This window comes from Polypterus senegalus, chromosome 5 (assembly GCF_016835505.1).
Source record: "Polypterus senegalus isolate Bchr_013 chromosome 5, ASM1683550v1, whole genome shotgun sequence".
NCBI lineage: Eukaryota > Metazoa > Chordata > Cladistia > Polypteriformes > Polypteridae > Polypterus > Polypterus senegalus.
The window spans coordinates 88,858,538-88,885,218 of NC_053158.1; the positions used below are offsets into that span (position 1 = coordinate 88,858,538).

The following is a 26,681-nucleotide window of genomic DNA, read 5'->3' on the forward strand; positions in this document are numbered from 1 at the left end:
TCAAAATGTTTCTAATATTCTAATGAGCTAGGGTAAAAGTTTTTTTAAAATCCTGGTAGGGAACATATAAACAACTGACAGAAATGGCATTGTTTGCCATGACACTGTTATGTTCTGGGTAGTTTTTTCAAAATGTGTTTTTATTTTCTTTGTTTATTGCAAAGAAGCATTGTAAATTCCAGTACACACCATACCAAAATATTTATATTTATTGTTGTGACAGTTCTGAGGAGAAACTGTTGTAGTCATTGTGACGTCTCAAACCGGTTAAAGAATGATGTGACCTATTAGGTTTTCCAACTTCATTAATCAACTTCAAAAAAGGTCACACAACTTTTAGTATATACATTTTTTGAGCAAAACATTTATGAAGAATGGACTATTTAAGTGTCAGAGTCTATGATTTATGATTTATGAATTTTGTGAAGGCAGAAAAAGCTCTTTAAAGTGGGAACTAAAGACAGAAAGAAAAAGATAGTTGAAGGCATGAATATTACCTTTTCTGAATTGCTGTTTAGCAAATTTGAAAAGAGCCCACTATTTCAAATTCTGGTTTATAGCAGTAGTGTTGTACTGTGTTAGCCATAGATTGATACAGGAGAAAGTAGGGTGAAATGTCAAAAGTTTGCATTTGTAATCTATTTAGTTAGCCAATAAAAGGTGTCATTTCACCCTAAATTGTGGTTTAGTCATTATCAACACTTACATGTTCTCCCTGTTCCTACACGTTTTATTAGCTACTTTCTTTCACATCCCAAAAGCATGCCATGTAAGTATATTGTCAAATCTAAATTGGTCAGGTGTAAGTGACTGTGGCCTATACAAAGTTGCTTTCTCCCTTCAATTATTATGATTTTGGGATAGGCGTAAACCTTTCAAAACATAGTATTGGAAGAAAAGGTTTAAAAATGAAATTAAAGATATGTAATTTACTATCTCTTCAGCTGTAAAGAATTCTGGAAAAATATTATAGTCAAGATCATAGTGAATATTCAACGGAGTAATGAACAGTAATTCTATTTGTTTCAGTCCTCTTTATTTAATGATCATGAAAGCAGCTATGTAAGATACAGTACCATGTCAGGAACAGCTCCTTACTATGCATACACGCTATTCAGCCCCAAGTAATTGTTTCCCACATAACATTCCAATGCTGTTTTCCACCACACTGAGTCATTCTTGCTCAATCTCTCTTTTAAGCAGACATTGATACTGTGATTAGGGGGATTTCCATTTCCATAAAATTCACTGAGATAAATATAGAACATGATATTTTCAGTCCAATACTTGGTGCTTACAATGGAAAGGGGTTTCAGTATTCATAGAGTACCCTATTATTGTCATGCTGTGTTCTCTGTGCCATTTTTGTGGCTTGGCCCGTCTACTTCTATAAAGATAAAGAAAGCTGTTTCAACCAAGCTGTGTTTAATCAGTCTACCCAAACTTTCCTGCATTTTCTACTTTGACTTCTAAAATCTCCCCTGTTCCTGTTTGCCAACTGAGATATTGAACCTTGTCTCTTACTGCCACTATGGATTGGATTAACTTTTGCGCCACTATGTGTTTAATGAAGCCCTTCCTTTTATTCCCATAATGGTTTGCTGATCCTGCCTACAGTATTTTTTGTCATCTTAAACCTATTTGACTTCTGTCTCTGTGCTGAAAGCTCTCTGAACCTGATTCACAATAGCTGAGTACAATTTTATGTTATTATGTGGTGAGGTCCAGAAGAATTAAATAAGTCAAGTGCTCAAGTCACATGAGAATTATTTTGCAGCATACAGGTATTTTATGAGTGAGCTTCTGGCTGCTTGACAGTTATGGACCTCTATCCACCCCCACTCTTATTCCAATATTCTGTATTGCAAGCCAGGCTTGAGACAGTACATATCCACTACAGTATCAATGTAAACATTAATACAATGATGTGCTACTGCTATTTACACATTTTCCTTTTTTCTTTTGTTTTTGCTTTAGACTATTCAGCATACGAATAGCAAAGCTTTTTAACATCTCTATTAACCACTTGTTTCTTTGAGCATAAATACAATATGTTTTACTCAATTTTAGCAATGAGGAATGCATTTGAAAACCCCACAAACCCCACGGCAATATACTGCACCATCAAATGCTTAACTGTTGGGTATTTATCTTAAAAAGCCATCAGTTCTGCATTCTTGATAAATGAGATGATGCATGCATATTTTACAGGCTCTTTTTCATTTAAGTGTCAACTTTTAAATATCTAAATGTTACATTAGAGCACCAGGGGGACTATGATAAATAATTTTAAATTATTCAATGTGTTACAAAAATAAATTAATCCTATATTGTCGTCATTTACAAATAATTGGTTGCTCAAGACAAGAAATCTGCGTGAAATCGTGGCTGTACTTTTAAATCTAAGCCTTACCCATGCTGAATTGAAGATTAATGGCCTTGCTACTTTCATAGTAGCATCCCTGTCAAAAGAGAAATGATGCATCGTGGCAGAACTGCACCTGCCATGACACTTGTCTATGAATGACATAAAACCGCAGCCTTCGTGATCTACAGATCCCATTCCAAACTGGACTCTATGGAGCTGACTTCAATAAAATCAAAGAGCAAAGCGTCAGAATTAATAGCAGCTTGGAATGCATTTTCAGGTGTACTTTTCATATGAAAAAGTCATTATACCCCAAAAGCGTTACTAGATAGTAAAAGGGCAGATAAAATTCACCTTGTTGGGAGCTTCTTAAAACCAGTGATTTAGTTATCTGCTGACATTACATTTTGAAGACAAGTGTGGCGAATTCTGCCTGTAAAATGGGTGACCATTTTTCAGTACCTGTCATTAAAGGTTAATACTCTGGCTGTCATCACATTAGTCTACTTACTGGCACCAGCTTTAATCCCCCTCCCCAGCAAGCAACTACATTACTTTTTCTTATGATCCTCTAGAGCACCTTCAGTGTCCAGTGCTCTCATGATGGAGAGAAATGTCAGTGTAACAAATCTTATTTAACAACAAATCCTTGCAGCTAAAGAAAAGCAAAAATCATTTGGCTGTGTTTGCTGTAGCTACCCAAAAAGAGCAAGAATGTGATTCTATCTACCTATCTACTTTTCTAAAGTAAAGGAACATCAAAGTCATTGATTATTATAGGCCACAATCTTGGATCCACCTCTTAATTATTGATACTGCATTAGTCAAGAGTCACACATCAACCTAAACAGATGAACTTGCTCTGCAATGGACTGATACCCTCTCTAGGGTTGGTGTCTTCCATCTCAAGTTACATGAGTAAAGTTAACATAACCTGCAAGTATCAAGTGAAAGTGTCTTTGGACAATGGGGAAACTTGCAAAATCTAAATAGGAAGAGACTAGGGTGGTTGTAAGGCACCAATGGAATCCACTGCACCAAGATACGGCACTTTACTGTGTGCAGGTAAGACAGAAGTGGCTAACAAAGATATCTTTGAATATATTAAACCATTAAAAACCCTTTTTTTTATCAGAACTTTCTGTTAAATAGGTATGTGTTTATTTAGCTTTCCTTGTATTGTGTAACTGCGGTGGGCTGGCGCCCTGTCCGGGGATTTGTTCCTGTCTTGCGCCTTGTGTTGGCTGGGATTGGCTAGAGCAGACCCCCGTGACCCTGTGTTAGGATATAGCAGGTTGGAAAATGACTGACTGACTGACTGTATTGTATAAACTGTTTGACATAAATGCCTCTGTAGCTACATGTGCAGTTAGTCTTAAAGTCAGGAAGAGTGCATAGCTGTGGTATATTAATAATAGTTCATGGAACTGCCCATAATGGCTTGGAACACCAGGACGTAACACTAATTCAAGTGCAGAGAACATTTTTAATTCAGAAGTTAAAAAGCTGTTGATTGTCTGATAAAACCAGCTTGATCCATTAGTATAAAGAAACTCCACGATTTCCCGCTGTAATTTCTGATTAATAAAAAAAAAGAAGCAAGAAAAACAGGAAAGGCTGATGAGAACTGCTTTATCCATCCATCTATTATCTAACCCATTTCACATAAATTCCATTGAAAAATCATAATATCCACTATAAATGCAAAATGTTTGTGCTAAAGTTTGTTCTGCAACTTGAAAAATTAAAACAGCCAAAAAATAATCTCAGTACAGGATAATGTCAGGCAAAATTAAAGTGTACTGTACATATTATTTGGAAGTGTTGGTATAGGAATTTTATTGACAATCTGTACGGTCATCAACCAAAATGAATCATTCAGATGTATGAATGGAATTTTATTGCCACATCTAATATGGCAGGTTCTTTTACTATTTAAGGCCTTATTTTGACTAGTTAGAACTATATTCTGCCATGTCAGATTTAGAATTTAAAAACATAAATTGCATTATGGCTAATTAATTTTGAAATAAAGGTATCTGTAATTCTGTTTTAGGCTAGTCAGAACTGCCTGATATTTCTTATTAGTGTATATAGTGTGTTGAAGTAGAGATATCTGTGATTAAATTATGACTAGTTAGTTAGAAATTAATTTATAGATATCTAAAATTAAATTAGTAAAAATTTTAACTTCGTCCAGTCAAAATCAAGCTATGGATATCTGCAATTTACATTTGAACATGTTAAATGGTCATTGCAAGTATCTCCTGTTTAGATTTTCACTACTCAAAATGGAAAGCTAGAAATCTCCAATTTGAATTTTGATTAGTCAAAATGTAATTGCAGATGTCTTAAACAGGAATGACTTAGTACGAGGCAGTAAATGTTAAAATGGCTTGCTATAGACAAACTGCCATTATTTTGTTTAACTGGGTTGTCAGATCTATGAAAGGATTTCTTCTTTTATCATAGCCTATCTACTTAAAACATTTACAGCAGCAACAGTGCAGGCAAAATGTTACGCATGTTCATGATTGTGAACAACAACAACGATCTATTTCTTTATAGCCCAAAATCACACAAGGAATGCCTCCAAGGTCTTTAATGGGCCCTGTTTTTTGACAGCCCCCAAGCCTTGAATTCTGAAGAAGACAAGAAAAAGAAAATGGAAGAAATCTTGGAAAAAACAGTTTCGAGAGAGAACCCCATCCAAGAAGGCTGGACGTGCAATAGGTGTAAAAAATGGGGTAAATGCAACACACAGAACAAATCACAAGTAATCTTCTCCAGAGAGCTAGGTCTATCAATGCCACCTCAGAAATATAATGCAGTACTACAAACTACTAGGTAAAATGCAAGAATAAATTATACCACTCACTAAATACAGAACTATCACATATAAGGATTCAGATATGTTCAAATACATCAAAAACAAAGTAGAAACTAATTAACATAAATGAACAACAATGTGTATGCGATGTTTAGTTGTGGGTATTGATTTTGCCTTTTCATCAAGGATGTCTTAAGAGGAAATTAGCTCAAGGATTGTCTTTGGTTACAAGCTACACTACTCTAAATTGAATAGACTACTGGTCTATTTTAGGTACATCCTCAGCTAGTTATATAAACGCAGGCCTCATCCTACAATTCTTACCACATAAGATACTGTCTGGCAAAACAACATTAGTTTTTATTATGTGCTTCAGAATTCTACAGATTTTTTACAGTTTACACCGTGATAAAGCACGGATTTGTAGAATTTTTCTCATACATTCACAGAGTTAGCGATATATTTGTAGTGCAAAATTTAACTAGGGTTTGTAAGGGAAACTGTACAATGATTGGCCGTTATAATTATTCATATGTCCAAAAATGTGGTGTCAACACAATGTACGTCATTTAGCTTGAACAATGTTGTCATTGTTTTGTTTCGTGTGAGAATGATGGCAGGTGGATTAAGAACTGAAGTTATTTTGTCTTTTATAAGCATTTTATCTATTAGCAAGTACGCTGTGATGAATCATGAGCAACATGTTCAGCATTACATATACTATAAAGGCTGAATCCACATTTTTTAGCAGTCACAGCACATGACTTTCAAAATGAAAGACTACCAAACCATTTGGCTCCTCCTTAATATCCTACATAAACAGTTGTCAACAAACACAGTTTGTTTAGCTCTCAGAAAGAGTTCTTTTGTGAAGGCATTATACTGTAGATACTGACATATATTCGCTCATGCTTTTGCTTCTGTATGCACCTTTTCTTAGTGAAGTAGTAACAAGGTAACAGATTCAACAGGACTCTCCCCAATCAGATCACACATACTCAGCTCTGACAGTATAATTTATGGTGTCCAACCTGAGTATGAAATCTGGCCCTGTGGTTTCAGTGGTAGCAGTACATTATTGATCCATTCAGTTTGTTAAATCAAACAAGGAGTCATAAGGAGCATCTGTTGCCAAAATAGGATGGGATACAAATTCCTTTAAAAAATATCCTGTTGCATACACTCACACTGTGAATTTAGATTTGAATGTCTTTGGGAAGGATGGTACAGTGGTGCAGTGGGTAGCGCTGCTGCCTCATAGTTAGGAGACCTATGTTCGCTTCCCGGGTCCTCCGTGCGTGGAGTTTGCATGTTCTGCGTGGGTTTCCTCCCACAGTGCAAAGACATGCAGGTTAGGTGCATTGGCCATCCTAAATTGTCACTAGTGTGTGCTTGGGGTGTGTGTGTGCCCTGTGGTGGGCTGGTGGGAGCCCTGCCCAGGGTTTGTTTCTGCCTTGCGCCCTTGTGTTGGCTGGGAGTGGCTCCAGCAGACCCCGTTACCCTGTTGTTAGGATATAATTGATGGATGTCTTTGGGATGTGGGAGGAACCAATGAAAATCTTGGCAAAGCATTATACCCCACCCAGAAAGTGACTAGGCAATGAATTAACCCTAACCTGAATTTGAATCAGTTTAATTTAAGAAGACAAAGGAACAATGCATCTGAATAAAAAAATATTACTTATGTAACCTAAAACTCAGGGTCTCAACTATTTTGAAGATGCAAAAGAGCTTATCTTAAGTATGGGCACAAGAAAAATATGTTTTTAAAGACATCAAAAGTGTGTAGTAGAACATTAATGCCTGTAGTGAAAATGGAAAAGAAGTACAGTAAAAGTAATATCCCGGCTTAGTTACAGCAAGAGAGGATCTTAAATTTTAAGATCAGTATCACAGCAGCTGCAAGACTAAAATCATGTCACAAAAGCCAAATGAATCTCAAAAATAATGACAAGGTATAGAAATAAGAAACAAGATAAAAAAACTCGAGAGATCTCAAGGTTGATTGTGTATAACAATCAAGCATGTGACCTCAGATAAAATGCAGTGGCAATCAAAAGCTCAGAGTTGACGGCTACTCAAAAGCTCTTAGAAGAAAACAGTAATTGAGCTTATGCTGGGATGGGACTGTTGTGGCAAAGTGAACGTATACTGACAGATGGCGATTCAAGAGCTTGAGGCATCAACAAATAATCAGCAGCTTATTATTTTTTGCAGGCTGTTTAAAGCAATCTAGCTTTTGGCCTCATTAGTCCCTAGACTAATTGCATAGGTTACAAAGTTATACAGAACACATGTGTGAGTGTGAGAAGAGGTTCTTTGAGAATATTTCTCTAGTATCCAAGGAAGGAGGTACCAGGCTTTGATAAAAACAGTGGGATTGATTGAAATGGACACCACATATAAGGATCTTGATAGCCCAAATGAGATTGACTTGTGCACTATTTTGCACTTACTGCGTTTTTTCCTTGTATTATAGTACTGTATTCAGAAATAAAAATCATCAAAATGGTGTTTTTACATAATTTGAACCTCTCACAGGATTAATTAAAGCTGAACATCTATTGTTTCATATACAGATGACAGTATGTGATTTATTAAATAATACGTGGATATTTTAGCACCACTGGTGAACTTATTGAATTTAATGGACAATCTGAATTATCAGTTTGAATTGGCAAGTTTTGTTAGGCTGAATGGCCTGTTCTCATCAAACCTGTTCTAATGTTCTAATAAGTCTATATATTATACATGATTTCTAGGGTGTTGTACCGTGTTAGCCATGATGAATGTAGTGAAACGTCAAGCAAAATTACACCTTTTATTGGCAACTAAAAAGATTACAATATGCCAGCTTTTGAGGCAGCTCAGGCCCCTTCTTCAAGCAAGATGTAATCGAAAGCTTGCATATTGTAATCTTTTTAGTTAGCCAATAAAAGGTGTCATTTTGCTTGATTTCTCATGATATTATACATTAAAAAACATTTAAAAGTAGATAATTGCTAATTTATACCTACTCTTAAAAATAAACTTCCCTTTAATATAAACTGCAATGATAATTTGAGTAAGTGGTATTAACATATAAGAAAAAAGACAAATCTTTTTGACCAAAGGTTTGTATAAAAAATAATTTCATTGGTGCATAAGGTACACAGAACAGACCTTGATTGAGGACACTCTACAGCTACTAGACTTTATTTCTGCTAAACTTTGAACTTATTATCCAGCAGAATTCAAGTCACTCACACATGCTTCTGCGATAGTTTTTTTTTGATATCTTGATGCAAATACAAGTGCATGTAAACCTTCAATGTATGTGCAAAACCATGAAAGTATTTTCTTATGTAAGGATTTATAATTGACTAATAATTCCTTTTTTATGCATATTTTGTCACACACAGTTATTAACAAAAACTGCAGTCATTAAGTAAAGGTAAGATGACACAGTACAGTGTATCACTTTCAAAAATGAGTCATAGGCCAGACAGAAGGGAACATGTTCTGTACAACCACTCAAGGATGAGCTGCAAGGATTTCAGTCATGTATGTCTCAAGCCAGATGATTTTAAGAAAAATGCACATGCATTATGACAGTTCTCTGATTAATGCCCATGTACCTGCCTTGCAAATGGTAACGTGAAAAGAAAGTCTGTTCTCCTGTCAGCTTTAATATTGTCAGATCGTGGGACTCGTTGACTTCAAGACACACTGGAGCTTTGTCTCAGTAGGTAAAGAATAAAGATGACCAGAGATGCATGCAAGTAGGACTAGAGAAAAAAATTAAAGAACAAGAAAACATTTAGCAAATGCCATGGTTCATTCTGAGTGTGTCAAATTTTTAATATGAATCAGTGAAACCTCTTCCATCTAATCATTTCCATAGATAGTCCTCAGCGGATAGGGCACTAGAGAGGAATTAATCTTTTTTTTTAGTAGATGAGTCATGTATTTAATACAAAGTCAATGAAAAGAATACAGTGCTTCATTAAGCACCTTAAGATAAACTATTGTTACTTACAGGTTGGTATTATAAGGACCTGTCAAAATCTATTGTGAATCATCAGGGTTTTCCCACTTACTACACCTTTATTCACACTCAGAAAAAACATATATTTAAGTGAATATTATATATATATATATATATATATATATATATATATATATATATATATATATATATATATATATAAAAAGAGAGAGAGAGAGAGAGAGAGAGAGAGAGAGAGAGAGAGAGAGATACTTTATTAATCCCAAGGGGAAATTCACATACTCCAACAGCAGCATACTGATAAAGAACAATATTAAATTAAAGAGTGATAACAATGAAGGTATAACAGACAGACAATAATTTTGTATAACATTAACGTTTACCTCCCTGGGTGTAATTGAAGAGTCACATAGTGTGGGGGAGGAACGACCTCCTCAGTCTGTCAGTGGAGCAGGACAGTGACAGCAGTCTGTCACTGAAGCTGATCCTCTGTCTGGAGATGATACTGTTCAGTGGATGCAGTGGATTCTCCATGATTGACAGGAGCCTCCTCATTGCCCGTCGCTCTGCCACAGATGTCAAACTGTCCAGCTCTGTGCCTATAATAGAGCCTGCCTTCCTCACCAGTTTGTCTAAGCGTGAGGCATCCCTCTTCTTTATGCTGCCTCCCCAGCAAACCACCGCATAGAAGAGGGCGCTCGCCACAACTGTCTGATAGAACATCTGCAGCATCTTATTGCAGATGTTGAAAGACGCCAGCCTCCTAAGGAAGTATAGTCAGCTCTGTCCTTTCTTACACTGAGTATCAGTATTGGCAGTCCAGTCCAATTTATCATCCAGCTGCACTCCCAGGTATATATATATAACTGCTCAAAAAAATTAAAAGAGCACTTTTTAATCAGAGTATAGCATTGTGTCAATGAAACATCTGGGATATTGATCTGGTCAATTAAGTAGCAGAGGGTGATTGTTAATCAGTTTCAGCTGCTTTGGTGTTAATTAAATTAACAACAGGTGCACTAGAGGGGTAACAATGAGACAACCCCCAAAACAGGAATAGTTTAACAGTTGGAGGACACTGACATTTTTCTCTCCTCATCTTTTCTACCTGTTTTTCAACTAGTTTTGCATTTGGCCATGGTAAGTGTCACTGCTGGTAGCATGAGGCGAAACCTGGACCCTACAGAGGTTGCACAAGTAGTCCAACTTCTCCAAGATGGCACATCAATACGTGTCATTGTCAGCAGATTTGCTGTGTCTTCCAGCACAATCTCAAGGGCATGTAGGAGATTCCAGGATACAGGCAGTTACTCTAGGAGAGCTGGACAGGGCCGTAGAAGGTCCTTAACCCATCAGCAGGACTGGTATCTGGTCCTTTGGGTAAGGAGGAACCCTACAGAATGACCCCCAGCAGGCCAATGGTATGAATGTCTCTGACCAAACAATCAGAAACAGACTTCCTGAAGGTGGCCTGAGGGCCCAACATCCTCTAATGGACCCTGTGCTCACTGCCTGGCACCATGGAGCTTGATTGGCATAGCAATAGAATACCAGAATTGGAAGGTCCACCACTGGAGCCCTGTGCTTTTCACAGATGAGAGCAGGTTCACCCTGAGCACATGTGACAGACGTGAAAGGGTCTGGATAAGCCGTGGAAAAGATTATGCTGCCTGTAACATCATTCAGCATGACTGGTTTGATGGTTGGTCGGTGATGGTCTGGGGATGCATATCCATGCAGGGACACACAGACCTCTACAGGGTAGACAACGGCACCTTGAATTCCATTAGGTATCAAGATGAAATCCTTGGACCCATTGTTAGACCCTGTGCTTGTGCAGTGGGTCCTGGGTTCCTCCTGGCGTATGACAATGCCCAGCCTTATGTGGCGAGAGTATGCAGACAGTTCCTGGAGGAATAAGGAATTGATACTATTGACTGGCCCCATGCTTGCCTGACCTAAATCTAATAGAACACCTCCGACGCTGCCAGGTTGCACCTCAGACTGTCCGGGAGCTCAATGATGCCCTGGTCCAGATCTGGGAGGAGATCCTCCAGGACACCATCTGTCGTCTCATTAGGAGCATGCCCCTATGTGGTTGGGCATGCATACAAACATGTGGGGGCCACACAAACTACTGATTATGATTTTTTGTTGCTGCAAAAAGGGCCAGCCTGCCATATCACTTTTTTCACTTTGAAAAGTGGTAGGTTGATAATTTTCATTTCCATCAAACGATGTGCCATCCTTTTGTTCCTAACACATTACCCAGTCCATATCAGTATAGATATCCCATTGAAATATGATGTGTTTTCAAAGTGTTCCTTTAATTTTTTGAGCAGTTTATATATATATATATATATATATATATATATATATATATAAAACATTTGAACATTTGCATTGGGTGTGACGAGGATGGACAGGATTAGAAACGAGTACATTAGAGGGTCAGCTCAGGTTGGACGGTTCGAAGACAGTCAGAGAGGTGAGATTGCATTGGTTTGGATATGTGCAAAGTACATATGTACTGTGAGTGTATATAAAGGAATATAGCAAATCATCGTAATTGAACAAAATATTATAGTGCTCAAATACAGAAAAAACTAGAATACATAGACAAAATATGTGAGGACTACAGAAGAATATACAGAATACCATTCTACACACACTTCATAAATAAATAGCAAATAGGGCCATGAGACAGCATTCATTTTACTTTTTATTATTTACTATTGCTATTGTACTTGAAGCCAATGTTTCAGGTTCTTAAGGAATTTGTGTATTTTTATTTTACAGTCAAAAGGCTTTTTTTCTTCTTGTGGGACAAAAAGTGGTAATGGGGGATAATAGTTTGTCCCAGCTACATACAGTGCAACACAGGATCGAGAGCACATGGTGCGCAGACACACGCGCACTCATACAGGACAAGTTTAGAGTTGTCAGTTAACCTAACCTGTAATGTTTTGGAGGATATCTGTGACAGACCTGGAGTACCTAAAGGAAGATTCTGGGATTACATGCAAACTCCACACTGACAATGAGCACCATGGGTAACTAACCACTGTACCACAGTGGTGCATCTGAGAAAAGATGCAAATATAATAAAGTGCATGGTATATTACAAGAGTTACTGTTTACAGACTTTGAAATGAACACTTATTGATGGATTTGTGGGAAACCCAGCTTGACAAAGCTAGATGATTGGTTTCAAAACCCTGCATGTTCACTCTAAGTCTGGACTTTACATGTTTTCCCTTTGTCTGGTTTAATTTTTTCTTCATCATCTGAGTCTCTTCCTACATCCAAAAAGGAGCTTGTTATTCTAATAGGTGACCACAGACTGACACAGTCTAGATGTATGTTTGAATTTGCAATGTTGTAGTGTGGCAACCCTTCTGGAGTTGGTAGAATAGGCTGCAATCCCCTGTAACAAGTAAGCAGTGTTGGAAACTGAGGAAGTGGTGTATAGCTGATTTATGCAAGAAGCCAGCATTGGTATTGGGTAGATCAAAGGTGTTAAATGCACTTTTGTTAACAGTATACACTTGCAAATGACCTGTCAATACCAAAGTATGAAAAAGCATAAACTGTAATGTTATGCAGCGCCTAACTGGTGATTAGTGCCTTGACAGTTCTTGCTTCACCATGGTGTCACAGAATCTCCAAATGCACAATTCAACATTAATATATATTAAATATTTTTTATCTTTGAACATAAAATTGCCTGGAATTAATTCTTGAAATGCTTGAAATAAATTTTCCATTGCAATAAGTAAAATCCTATTCACTATGGCAGTGGCTGTTGAGAAGTGTGGAGTGTGGATAAACTAATCCCATTGCAAGTATATGAAAAGCTTGAATCTGGGAAAGTAAGAATATACTTGAGTGGTAATGAAGGACTAGCAAAAGTGGCCATCCTATTTATCTATTATTTAGTACCATCTAAGAGACAAATTTTATATATAACATATTTTTCTGCAATACACAATAAATGATAAATCACCATTACTGCACCTAGAGACATTTTATATGTTATTTTTTTTTAAGAATTCCTTGTACTACAGCAATTTACAAAGCAAAACAAAACAAATATACAGAAATATGTTAACTAATTTTTGTTAGTTGCACAATTAAGAAAACAATATATATACCTTAAATATTATGTGCTTCATTACTTATCTAAGGTTCAGCCTGCAAAACAGTACCCCGAAAGCTGACGTTTAAAATAACTTGACAACTGATGATTTTATCTACTATATTGACCTTTACTACTATTACTTTCAAATGCCAGTCATAGTGTATTTAGTTAATTTGTTTTAACATAACATAAAAAATGTTTTGAATACTTTGAGAAACAATAAAAGCAACAGTTTCATAAAAAAGCAGCTATGTACAATGATCTTTGTTTCAAAGTAGCCCCTGATTAAAAGACCCTGTACTGTATGTGTTGCTATGTGTCTTCACAATTATGAAAGCATATCACCAATACCAGCAGTAGCGTCTCTCCATTATAAAAAGCACCATCTATAAAAAAGCTCTTGCCCTACATGCCACAAAACATTCAATTACAAACATAACGTGTCATTAATTCTGAGATAAAAATAACTGTAAAGAATAAATAAATACAAAATGATATCTCCTGATGTAGAAGGAATTGTGCAATTGTGTTAAACATGTGAGGCAATTAAAATCAGCCTATTGCAAGCCTGTGCATTTTCTTATCTCACTCATCTAAACAAAATCATAAGCATCTCTTGGATGAAGATATGTTAATAGCCAAGAACAGATTAGAGGACAAAGCTGCACTTTACTGTACTAAACACCAAAAATGTAGGTATCAGTCAACCAATTTTACTTCCTGGCTTGGTACTGAGTTCACATAAAAACGAAGCAAAGTTTTGTTTTACCCACTACTACCTTCTCTAAAGTATTTGTATCATACAACTGCAAGAGTTCCTCTGGTAATGAGTGCGGTGTCCTCTAATTTGAGGGTGTCTACGTGTAACACTCTCAACTGTTTCCAAGGGACGTGAAATTAATTTTGATCAGCTCATTTTGCATATTAGAGAGACTACCGCTGCATAAATAAAGGAAACAAGACAAGCAGTTCTATACTTTATACACACACTCTCTCATACGAACGCATGCATATACAGATAGAGCTGATTTAAAAGACACTTACTGATTACCTATTCTTGGTGACCATATGGACAACACACACATATATAGTGCCTGTGTTTGTGTAAAGATGGCATTTCGATACTTTGTCACATTGTTAAGTAGTTATCTGGTGTTTAGGACATAGAGATAGATTGATAGATAGATAGATTCTGTATAATAAAATTCACTATACAAAACATAGATAGAAAGGCACTATGTCATAGATATATACTTTATACAGAAGCACTGTACAAAAGATAAGCAGAAAGGTGGTATATGATAGCTACATACTTTAGATACTGTATAATAAAGATGCATTGTACAAAAGATAGATAGAAAGGCACTATATGCAGTAATAAAAAGATACTGAATAATAAAGACGTACTGATAACACTTTTGTTTAGGTACGGCAAAAATGCATCTATTACTCATTTACTATTATGTAACACGTCCTTAATATACACTTCTTTGGGTCATCTTAACACTTATAAAGCATCAGTGAAGTATTTATTCATCTCTGCAATGTGAACAACTATAGCAAAACTTCACCTTGGAAGTGAAGTCTAAGGTTTCTTAACTGAGACACAAATTTTGTTGATATTTCATATTTAGTATAAGACCTGTGGATCGTTAATATTAGCAAGTAAGTTTATCATCATGGCCATATGCCATACTGTACAGAGATAAAGAACTTATCTACTGGGGTTTTTGTAAGTGTTATGAAGACCAAAAGCAGCTTTTGTTAAGGTCTCGTTACATAAGAGTAAATGAGTAATAGATGTGTTTTTGAAGTGCCTAAAGTGTTACCAATGTACTATACAAAACTTAAATAAAAAGATACTATATTTTTGAATTAAAATGCATTGTATTATAAAAAGATACTTTTGATACCATGTAATAAACATACAGCATACAAATGATAGACTGAAAAGCACTACATTATAATATATATAATATAATATTATAATTATATATAATTATAATATTATTATAATTATATCATTATATTTTATTATATAATTATATTATATATATATATAATATTATAATTATATAATTATATTATAATATATATATATATATATATATATATATATATATAATATAAACAGTATTAAAAGGCACTATATGATAGATGGATAATGCATAATAAAGACACATTATACAAAAGATAGATAAAAAGTATATACAGTATTTAAAGGCACTAAATGATATTGTATAAAAAGACACACTATACAAAAGGCACTATATGCAGTATTAAAAGGCACTATATGCTAGTAAGATACTGTAGATACTGTATAATAAAGACATACTGTGCAAAAGATAGACATAAATGCCCTAAATACAGTATTAAAAGGCAATATATGTTAGATACTGTACAACGGATAGATAAAAAGGCACTATATACAGTAATAAAAGGCAGAATAAATAGTTAGGTGGTACTATTATAATAAAGGTGAACTATACAAAAGATAGATAGATAGATAGATAGATAGATAGATAGATAGATAGATAGATAGATAGATAGATAGATGCTACAGGTGTTAACGAGAAAGTGTCAGGAGAAAACAAATAACATATTTTACTACTTTTAATGCTTAACTGTTGCTCTGTCAAGGTAAGCCATAATAATCATACTTTCTGTCATCGTTAACGCAAGGGGAAGGTTTTTTTGCGCTAACTGAAACATACATGTATTAATTTATATTGCTACGCGTCATTCGCTGACCCCTGGTGTTCACTTCACTAATAAAGTGTCCTTATAATTTGTTTTTTAGGAATTGGTAGAAGTAAGTAATTGGGTTTTTTTTTTTTCTTAAACCGTAGTCAAACAAAGTGTAGCCTACTTGAATAATCCGCGAACTCTCTTTTGGAGCAGTTAAAATGCGTGGGCACACTGATTCCCTCTGCTGACTCTTCGGTTAAAGACTGAGGTTCATTGCCAACAGCACAAGTGAAATTTGAGATGACAAGAAAAGAGCTAAACATCACGTAGAAATGATACCCAAGTAACGTAACAATCCGATACACATACTGTTTTGCACAACTTCTGAAGCATTATCCCTCACGTACAGTAAATGCAGTTCCTAAACATCGTCTTTGGCAACTTCTACATGAAGCAGGATAACAAAGAGCTCTGCATATCTCAGCAGCAGCAGCACAGTGACCAGCAACTCAGTTTGATCAGTCAGTTTTGCTGCAAGATCTCGGAGAGGAGAAAAAAAAAGCAATTCAGCAAAGCTCAGAAAAGCAGATAAGGAGGCACTTACCTTAATTGAAACCCTTTGGCTGATGGAATTAAACCACTTTAATCCAACGGTTAATGATCAAGACAATCAAACTTCCCTGCAAGCTATCCTCTCCGATGTGTGGAACTGTTCCTTCTGCTGCCTCTTATTTCTGTGCAGAACCGTACACTGCGTGAAGGGAAGGAAAAGGAAAATGTGAGTTAAAGTGAATCTCCCAGAGGTTCAAGATAGATAGTGTGCTGTGCTCGCAGACGTTCGCATATACATTTAGTAGTCAGAGACCCGTGACTGGTGTGAAGCGGCTCCTGTCAGGTCCCCGGAGCTGCGGGATCTTCATCAACTGGATTAGTGGCAAACCCTCCCTCCTGCAGAGAGGCAGTGATTTGCTTTGTGGTCACTAGGGGATCTTTAATCGGAAAGACAGGGCCACTTGGGAATCCTGTCTCTTCCAGACTAATGCATTTGCAGATGCTATAGCGGGTATCGGTGAGGGTGTTGATTTGGCTCTGCATGCACTCTTGGGGGGTTGGCAGCGTGCTGGGGGGTACATATGTATTGTGTCTTTTGAGTTAAACCCACGAGGAAGTAGGAACCTCAGCTGTTTTTCATACCAGATCTGTTTATTTTCCCCCCAAATTTTGCAAAACTGTATATTTTAAGGGCAGAAGCTACTTAAAATTTAAAGCCACACTGTGCTTTTGAAGTACAAAGTCCCTATTATGGGGTGACCTATTTTTGGAATTTACATTTTGAATTATCCTTGCACTCCTTGTGCACTCCACTTGGAGCTCTCTTTCATTTCTTTTCTTTCTTTTATTTTTTCTTCTTTCTTTTCTTTTCTTTTTTTTTTAAAAGTTGGAACTGACTTACAACAAGCACCTCACCAGCACGTCTGCAGTGAGAGTTTTCAGGTGGCAAGGGCTGCAGTCTCATCTCTGGCAGTTCAACATGTAAACTCAAGAATAAGACACAAGGCAACAATTTCCCTGAACTCCTGTAATAGCAGAAGGGGTACAATAATAATATGTCACACACAGCCATAAGTCTGAATTATTCAGCCATTGACTGGCGATGCCAACTGGTATTGTCTGACAATAGACACATTTGCTTAAAACTGCTTATAATCACTCAGTCAAGTTGCATTTTGTGTTCAAATTGTAATTTAAGGAAAGTTAAAAACCGTTAAAAAAAACAAAAAACAAAACACAAGCATGACTTGTTTTACCATTTGATGATTCAGATAGGATTAGCTTATGGAATCAGACATCAAGGCTGTGGCCATACATTACACACTTAAGCACTCAAGGGGCAAAATCAATTAATCAGAAAACAACCAAACGCACTCTGCTGCCATTGCTCAGCCTCACATCTGAACATTCTGCAGTGAATCGGACAGGTTTTAAGATGTACTTTTTTAAAGTATGTGTTATAATGAAAAATTTAATTATATATTTTACATTTCTATGCATTTACGCATTTCTTTCCCTTGCTGATGCTCAAACAAGGCCACTGTGTCCTCGCTTCTGTCTTTTGCAGACTATTGCATAGCCTTCAAGCAACAATGTCCTGCCAGTCAAGGACAATTTAGAAATGGGAGTTCACAACGACCAAACAATTAGCGTTGATCTAATTTTGCAGTGGACACTTACAGGGAAATAACTACTTTACAGAACAATTAATTTCAAATCAGGGATTGCTTTCAGATGCATAAAAATTCTCCAGCAAAAGTGTTACTGGGATATTAACACATTTATTGCTGCTGTGTGAATGGATTTCATTTTATTAATATTGCACACACACACACACCCCAAACCCACACAATACAGCATTCAATTTCTGTTTTCTTAGAAGAGAACAGGCACAAGTTGCTATGCAATGTAAGTGAAAAGTCAACAGTGATTGCCAATATGCACCTATTGTTTACTCCAGGGATATGTGGAAATGTAAACCTTGTGAGAAAATGAAATTGGGTGTGCGAGTGTGCGTGTTTGTGTGCCATGCTATGCCATGGATTAGCACCTTGTTGAGGGTTAATTCCAGGTTTGAACCTATTGTTGCTGAGAAAAGCTCTGGGTCATGGCCCTGAACTGGATAAGAATAGTGGAGGACATAAATGGTTCAACATACTTTAATGCATACATTTTCTAGTGTTAATTATTAGCATTTTAAATTATGGGGAGAGTCTTAATGCAATTTTACATTTTAAACAAAGCAAACAGATGACTCACCAAATATATAAGCATAATGTGTAAACAATCACAGATAAAATCTTGGACAGATTATGTATGCAACAGCAACTTGAATAGACTCATATTGAGCAAGACAAGAATACTGCTATAATGAACAAAATATTAGCTGTACTTTTCAACCTTTATTATTGAGAAATACATTTTTAAAATACTGCTCCAACTTTGTATATCTAAACAGAAGTCCAGGACTCTCCCTGTTAAAAACACTCATTTTATTGTCATATAATTTATTACTTTCGTTAAGTAAGCATCCCAGGGGGAAAAGCAGGAGACATATTGCCAGCACCAGCACCCGTACTCATAACTGTGAAGCAAGAGCCATTCCTCAGTAGATTTCAAATACTGTAGCACTTATGTGATTTGTCCACCACATTGGAGTGTAGAAGAGTAAGACACAATGGTGAGAATATTCAGTCCCAATCTGCTGGCTTGCACAAAAGCCAGGGGGAAAAAAGGAAACAAATATTTTACATTTCTTGATTGTATTCTTCTATACAATGAAATAGATCAAAATAAGTTGACGACAACACGTCACAAAGAGTTGGGGAATAACCCCATATAATGTCCAACAGACAGATACAAAAATTAAATGCAAATGGATTAAAGTAAACATTTGACAATGAAGGCATGATTGCATGTGCCTTTATAGCAAATAAAATGGTGATAGGAAATTGAATAACAAGATGTGATGTCAAGTACTGGAAGTCGGAAATGATGTTGAATTTGTGGGACTGGAAGTGACGTCATCAACTGGGAGACAGAAATGGACAGTGGAGAGCGGCCATTTTGAAGTGTTGTAATGGAGGTGCAATTCTTCTTCTTTGCGTCTGAAGAGAGAGAGAGATTTTAGTACCCTTAAGCAACACTTCATCTTGCGATACTTTACTCACCTCAGGGCTTGTTGGCTGCCTCCTAAGCGCAAGTGTGTGACAATACATATATTGTATGTTTCAGCCAGGGCCCCCAAATCTAGCGTTCATATTTTGTTTATGTCTGTTTTGTTCATTTTTGATTCTTTTGTTTATGTGAATGCTCATTTTAAATAATTTTCTAACCCACTTAGTCCTGAACAGGGCCGCATAAGATGTCATAGCTTATCTTTGGCTTTGACTGTAAATACTGTATGTTGAAACAGTGTGATCATGTGACACAGTTGTCATTGTACATGCCACAAATCATCAGTGACTCAGGTCAAGGATGTAAAAAAAGTGATAGATGTGATTTACTTCAGAGCACATGAAGGATTAAACATAAAGTAAAAGAAAATTATAACAGGCTTACTACTTATTTTGAACTGGCAGTGTCAAATGATGACGTTTAACTCTTTTTTGCACAGTTTCGTGACATTGGAACATTTTGTCAAAGGAAAACTCAAGAAGAGTACTTGAACATATAAAAGGGAGGTTTTTAAGAACCCAGACTTCTGCCTTGAGTGGATTACTCATCTTATCCCAGTTTTGTGTGTGCATGTAAATGCACTTAGTGAGTCAAATGTTGGAGATTACCATTAGAGTGTGCTTGTCAAATCCAAAAATCGTGACCATTGAATGGCTTTTTAAAACCAGGTCTTTCATTACTCTGTCCCTGTACTGTGCATTTTCTTCTCAGGAATGCCTGGTGCATTCTTTCATGGTATAGTTCTTATGTTTTTAGTGAAATCAAACTGTCCTATGCACATCTCTTATATTACCTGGAGGCCATGTAATTGTACAGCTTAGTCCTCTCTGACTTTTCTGGATTGGGCTGTAGATCAAGAGAATGTAATTCAACAAAAAAACAACATATATTAAATTATCTCAGAATTCTGTCAGTTAAAATGAATTTGAGAACAAGTACATGTTATGACACCTAGTGTTCCAAGTCTTATAGATAGATATAAGCCGTTTATCAGTTGGAGGAAATTTCCTGATTTGAATTTTTGTTGGAACAATTTCTGTTTAGAGTTGTGTTTCCTCGTGTTAGTTACAGAGATTTTCTCTGGTATTCAAATTCTCTTAAAACATTCAAAGCCATGCACGTCTTATTAACTGGCAACCCTAAAGTGGCCTCTAAATGTATGAGCATTGAAATTGTCTGCAGATATGAGCTAACACCATGAGAATAGTGCTTTCTGATTTGTGCCCGATTCGGCCAAAATAGTCTTCAGCCCCATACAAACCAGAGCAGCATAAAGCAGGTTTGCCATTAGATGAATGGATATATTTTTAATTTGTTAAAGCTCACTGAGGGTATAAATAGAGATATCCCTATAAAACAATAGACTTAAAGGAACTGTACTGAATGAGAAACCTTATTCTTTACAACTCAGTACTGTCACCTCTAAACAACATAGCTGAGATCTGACCTTGAACTTTTGTTCTTGCAGCTCATCATAAAAGACCAAAGTCATCGCTTATTAGTCAGTTCTTTGTAATTTCAAACAATGTTTTTTTAATCTATTTGGAGCTTCTTTGTTCCACACAGTCCTGTAAAGCGTCTTATCCTGCCTGTGGCAAAATTGCATATGATGACTTCAAAAGCCACTCATGTGAAGTAGCGCAATTCATCAATTGACGTGGCTGGTTGAGCTACACTACAGTTTTCTGCTACATCCAATCTCGGTCAGCCTGGTAATCAGCCAGCCTTAGTTCTTAAAATTTAGCAGTTATTGATGGATCATCTGTACATCTATCTTCTGAGTGGTAACTCTGTGGTGTAGACATATAGAACACTTGTAATACAGACATGTATCATCCCTCCTGTGTCTGAAATCACTGTCAAAAAAGTGAAAAAGAAAACTGCCTGAGCAAAACCAAGTTGGGAAACACAGCCCAAATGTAAGATCCCGTTGAGGTAAAATACAGGTTGAAAGAAGGGAGCGATGGCAACCACAAGACACCTGTCTTCACAGAATTTGCACTAGAGCATGCCATTTTGTAACATATGAGGCAGATAACAATTGATCACCACCACTGAGAGTTCTGGAATAGGAAGTTGGAAAGGAGAGAGATTCTAGAGACACTTTTGCAGCAATTGCTCCTAGACAAAACAGCCTAAGCTGGATAGAAAAGGGAGAGAAATTAGAAGTGCCGGTAAAATAAAAATTTGAGTAAGGAAAGGGATGTTAATGTAAAATATATCTGAGAGAAATGTAACGATAGACATCCAACAATCCAAGACTAAGAAAGATTATTCGTGCCAAAATGAAAATCAATCTAATGTGTTAACTACTCTGCAATGTAATGCATATGTATGTGGTGCATTTACTTATGTCACGGTTTTATTTGTTCGTACTTAAAAACATATCAACCAAACGATCGATTGTTTTTCACTATGGCATGCAATTTTTACATAAGTTTAAAATGCAATTCAAAAGCATGTTACATTTTAATTCATTTCCATAGATCCCGTGTCATAACTAAAAGTAAAGCAAACATCCAGTATTTCAATTCAAGATCACAAATTAATCATAGGCCTACCAATGCTAATGAAGTCAAATGACCAACCAATATCAAAAGGTAGAATCGACAGTTGGGGTAAGAGGCATTCCACTTCCAAACATTTCTGTGTTCTGGCTGCAAGCACAAGTTTTGTCAATATAGAGCGATTAACTGAAATGATGAGAAGTAGGCCTCGCTGAAAAAGTTTACTGTTATGTTAATTTGTCTAAATAATGTGGTATGCTTGCCCTAGATCATGTTGTTCCATTCTTCCACTGATAGTCCTAACCAATACGTTAAGAAGCTTAGTAATAGCTAGCACAGTCATTCCCATCTGGAGATATTTACAAACCATATTTAAAGGAATATTGGAGTGTGGATGCCCACGTTGATGATCTACATAATAGTATACTGTGATTCTTCGGGTTTTGAATGTATTGTAGTTAGAATATAGTGGGTTGGATAATGGATGGATGGGATGGATGTAAGGATGTTTCTGTAGCAGTTGGAAATTATTGTCCTGTTGATGTTTCTATCCATCCATCCATTTTCTAACCCGCTGAATCCAAATACAGGGTCACGGGGGTTTGCTGGAGCCAATCCCAGCCAACACAGGGCACAAGGCAGGAACCAATCCTGGGCAGGGTGCCAACCCACCACAGGACACACACAAACACACCCACACACCAAGCACACACTAGGGCCAATTTAGAACCGCCAATCCACCTAACCTGCATGTCTTTGGATTGTGGGAGGAAACTGGAGCGCCCGGAGGAAACCCACGAGACACGGGAGAACATGCAAACTCCACGCAGGGAGGACCCAGGAAGCGAACCTGGGTCTCCTAACTGCGAGGCAGCAGCGCTACCACTGCGCCACCGTGCCGCCCGTTGATGTTTCTATTATCAGCAATTTCCAGAAATTGAATTAAATTGTAGTTCAAATCACAAGTTTTCACCTGTTCAATGAGACAGCAGGTTCCCTGTCATATAAACTCCCTATTTACTATTTTTAACACTGGGTGAAGGACACTTATGACTGGAGCACCTCCTACCCTAAGGCCCCTTGACCCACCTTTTGATGCTGATTGGTCATTTCATTACATTCAGTTTTGGCATGACTCATGCATGGTCTGGAATCAGTGAAGCAGCTAAGTGAAATGCAACAAGTGTATTTTGCTATCACATGCAATCTATGGACATTAATTAAAATGCAATAGTAAAAAGCAATCGATCATTTGGTGGATATGTTTTTAATTATGACATAACAAAACTGTGCCAAAGTTAAAGCATATCCATCACAATGCAGTGTAGTTCACATGTTGAAATGCATTTAATTTTGACATAAATAATCTTCCATACAAGAAGAGGGGGCATTCCCAAAAAATGCCTGGCAGAAGGTGCAACAGTGATCCATTGACATGGCAATTCATAATCATCTATTACTTGAAGTAACATGTTTAACCGAGTTTGTGAAGTTTGATTCAACTGGTACTAAATACCATCATGTAATATATTACGAAGCTTCAGGTGGAAACTGCACCTGAATCTTCACCTTTCGTCTGTTCCCGTTAGGGGTTGCCACAGCGGATCATCTTTATCTATCTCTTCCTGTCCTGCATCTTGCTCTGTTACACCCATCACCTGCATGTCCTCTCTCAACACATCCATAAACCTTCTCTTAGGCCTTCCTTTTTTATCTTCACTGGCAGCTCTATTCTTAGCATCATTTTCCCAATATATCCAGCATCTCTCCTCTGCACATGTCCAAACCAATGAAATCTTGCCTCTCTGACTTTGTCTCCCAACTGTCCAACCTAAGCTGAACCTCTAATGTACTCATTCCTAATCCTGTCCATCCTTGTCACACCCAATGCAAATCTTTTTTTTTTTTATTATTAATTTTATTGTAATCATTCCATACAAATCATCAATTTTTACAGCAAGTAGGATTGAGAACAAGTCGGCCCCCACCCCTGTGAGAAAGAGCATGGCCAATAGAGTAAAACTTGTAAACTTACCTAAATTGATGAGTTTGATAAGCCAATAGAGATTAATGGAGAAAAAAAAAGAAATGCAGAAATAATTGCTTCCTCGGTGATTTAAGAGCTTATTCTAAAATATTAATGATTAGATCCTGTCATGTTTTAAAAAGAATCTGTACAGATTCTCTAACTGAGTATTTAATTTTTTCCAATTTCAAATAGTATAAAACATTGGTTTCCCACTGACTTAAAAGAAGAGAGTTAGGATTCTTCCAGTTTAGCAAAATAAGTCTGCGTTCCAAAAGTGTAGTGAATGCAATCACAGTTTGTTTGTCCTTCTCCACTTTAAACTCATCTGGAAGAACCCCAAATACAGCTGTTAATGGGTTAAGAGGGATTGTGAGACCAAGGCTGTCTGAAAGGTAATTAAAAATTTTGGTCCAGAATGATGTTAATTTGGTGCAGGCCCAAAACATGTGACCCAGTGAGGCTGGGACTTGATTGCAGCGTTCACAGGTTGAATTCTGCCCTGGAAACATTTTGGTAAGTTTTAGGCGAGACAGATGTGCTCGATATATAATTTTGAGTTGAATAATTGTATGCTTTGTGCATATGGAGCTCGAGTGAATTCTCTGCATTGCTACTTTCCACTCCTTTTCTGATATATTGATTAACAGATCTTTTTCCCAGTGTCCTCTTGGTTCTTTGAAAGGGAAATTATGTAAAATAATGTTATGTGTTGCAGAGATGGTGTCTGAGTCCTTGAAATTGAGCAATATTTTTTCCAGCATGGACAAGGGTGCAAGATGAGGAAAATTGGGCAGGTTCTGTTTAACAAAGTTCCTAATTTGAAGATAGTGAAAGAAATGTGTAGCTGGAATGTTAAATTTGGAATGTAATTGTTCATAGGATGCAAAGATGTTGTCTATATAAAGATATCTAAGCAAGTTAATCCCAATTTTTTCCAGATATTAAAACTGCATATGTTTGCAAAGGTTGAAAGAGGTGGTTCTCTTGCAGAGTTGCCACAGATAAAAGCTCCATCTTAAAATGCTTCCTACATTGGTTCCATATTCTGAGTGAGTGAAGCACAATTGGGTTATTAGTATATTGCCGATAACTTGCATTTATTGGGGCACAGAGCAGGGAATATAAAGAAGTACTGCAGGATTTTACTTTTATTGCCGACCAGACCTGTGTATGTTCATCTATTTGTGTCCAGGTTTTTATAGCTTGTATGTTTGCTGCCCAGTAATAAAACTGAAAGTTAGGTAGAGCCATGCCCCTTCTGCCTTTGTCTTTGTAGGGTTGCTCTTTGGATACGTGGATGTTTTGAGTTCCAAATAAATGAGGTTATTGTTGAATCTAATTGCTTAAAAATGATTTATTTATGTATATTGGAATGTTTTGAAATAAAAAAAGAAGCTTAGGAAGAATATTCATCTTAACAGTGTTAATTCTTCCAGCTAGAGTGAGATGAAGGGTTGACCATCTATGCAAGTCTTGCTTAATTTTTTCCATGCAGATGGCGAAATTTTGTTGATAAAGAGCTTTATGTTTACTTGTGATGTTTACCCCTAGGTATTTAAACTGTTCTGCAATGATAAAAGGTAGGGTGTCTAATCTAATATTATATGCTTGAGAATTCACTGGAAAGAGTACACTTTTATTCAGATTAATTCTGAGACCAGAGATCTTTTGAAATTCTGTGAGTGCTGTTAAGACTGCAGGCACAGAATTTTTTGGGTCTGATATATACAGTACCATATCATCTGCATATAGAGAAATTTTCTGTTCCAGTCCTTCTCTGATAATCCCCTTTATCTGATCTGTATTACGACAGTGAACTGCCAGTGGTTCAATGGCGATTGCAAATAGCAGCAGTGACAAGGGGCATCCTTGTCTGGTACCACATTCTAGTTTAAAGTAGTCTGAACAAATGTTGTTGATACAAATTGAAGCTTCTGGATTGGTATACAGTAGTTTGATCCATGCACAAATGTTTGGGCCAAACCCAAATTTCTCCAATGTAGTAAAAAGGTATTTCCATTCAATCATGTCAAATGCTTTTTCTGCATCCAATGATAATAATATTTCTGGAGTGTTTGACTTTGTTGGTGAGTATATTACATTAAACAGGCATCGAAGATTGGAAGATAAGTGTCGACCCTTGATAAATCCAGTTTGATCTTGTGATATTACCGAAGGGAGCACTTTCTCCATCCTTCTAGCTATGATTTTGAGAGTATCTTAACGTCATTATTCAAAAGTGAAATTGGTCTGTATGATGCACATTGTAATAAGTCCTTATTTTGTTTAGGAAAAACGGTGATTAATGCTTGGCGAAAAGTTTGAGGAAGAGTTTGATTGTCTGTGGCTTCTGTGAATGTTGCTAATAGGAGGGGAGACAGCTGAGCGGAGCGGAGTATTT

General features: G+C 36.7%; 1 protein-coding gene across 5 annotated transcripts in view; it reads right to left on the minus strand.

The window, feature by feature from the left end:
• LOC120530413 (cadherin-12-like) overlaps nucleotides 1-17,076 on the minus strand; it is an 802,688-nt gene extending 785,612 nt beyond the window's left edge. Inside the window, exons 1-2 of one of the 5 annotated variants that reach the window (XM_039754905.1) lie at nucleotides 16,881-17,076; nucleotides 16,620-16,766 (exon numbers count right to left, since the gene is read on the minus strand). The gene's annotated coding sequence lies outside the window, so the exon portion shown is untranslated. The other 4 variants (XM_039754904.1, XM_039754907.1, XM_039754906.1 and 1 more) reach the window with 4 other exon arrangements.
• Nucleotides 17,077-26,681: the final 9,605 nt, after the last annotated feature.